Source organism: Chelonia mydas, chromosome 11 (genome assembly GCF_015237465.2).
Source record: "Chelonia mydas isolate rCheMyd1 chromosome 11, rCheMyd1.pri.v2, whole genome shotgun sequence".
Taxonomy (NCBI): Eukaryota; Metazoa; Chordata; order Testudines; family Cheloniidae; genus Chelonia; species Chelonia mydas.
Window position 1 is genome coordinate 44,319,406 of NC_051251.2, and position 1,307 is coordinate 44,320,712.

Sequence of the window (1,307 nt, forward strand, 5' to 3'; positions counted from 1 at the left end):
AAGCTGTAGCTTTTAATATATGGATTGCTGTGTAACAGTCATGTTGTAACACAGGACATCTTGGTACAAGACTTACCCTCTTCTGCCTTATTATTATTACATGAGATGTTAAGCAAATGCAGGATCACAATCTGTTCCAAGACCCATGCAATACATAACAGCAAAGATGTTAGAAAAGCTCTAACCAAGTCTTGTTTCCTTGCTTTATAAGCCTAAAAAGAAGTGTATTGTATCAGCAAGCATTAATTTCCAGCCAGAGTACCTGACGTAAGTGTATATATTTTTCCAATGGAATCTTTCAACCAAATTAGATTGCTGACTATTTGCTTCAATTAAAAACCAGTTTATTCATAAACAGGAAAATGTTTTAAAAATGAGGCTAAAATACAAGGCATATATTCTCTCCTTGTACTGAATAGCTGCATTCTGATTGCCTATCACTCTACCGTTACAACTGGTTACGTCTGCATTTATTGGTGTAACAAATGTATTCCCCAAATACAGGACTGTTAACATGTATCCCTAGCACTGCCAACTTTCTATTGGCACAAAACTGAACACCCTAGCCCCTCCCCCGCACACTACATTCCCTCTCCCTCAGTGGCTCACTCTCCCCCACCCTCACTTTCACTGGGTTGGGGCAGGGAGTTGGGGTGTGGGAGAGGGTAAGGGCTCTAACTGGGGGTGTGGGCTCTGGGGTGGGGCCAGAAATGAGGGGTGCAGGAGGGGGCTCTGGGCTGGGGGAGGGGGTGCGGGCTCTGGCTGGGGATGAGGGGTTTGGTGTGCAGGGGGGGCTCCAGGCTGGAGCCGAAGGATTCGGAATAGGGGAGGGGGCTGCAGGTTGGGGTGTGGGCTCTGGGCTGGGGCTGAGGGGTTTAGGGTGCAGGAGGGGGCCCGGGTTTGGGGGGGCTCAGGGCTGGGGCTTGGGGTTGAGACGTGGGCTTACCTCCAGTGGCTCGTGGTCAGTGGCACAGTGGGGTGGGGGGCTAAAGCAGGCTTCCTCTCTGTCCTGGGGCACTGTACTGCGCCCTGGAAGTGGCCAGCAGGTCCAGCTCCTAGGTGGTGGGGGGCAGGAGTCTCCGTAGCACATGCATCTCTCGCCTGGAGGCACTACCCCCCAGCTCCCATGCAGAGCCAGTGCTCAGGGCAGGGTCAGCGCATGGAGCCCCGCGTGCCCCCCCCACCCCCCCCAGGAGCTGGATCTGCTGGATGCTTCTGGGGCACAGCGCAGTGTCACCTGGTCACCCTATGTATCCAACTTCTTGGAATGTGTGACTGAACTAGTAAAATAAGATGAGAAATACCAG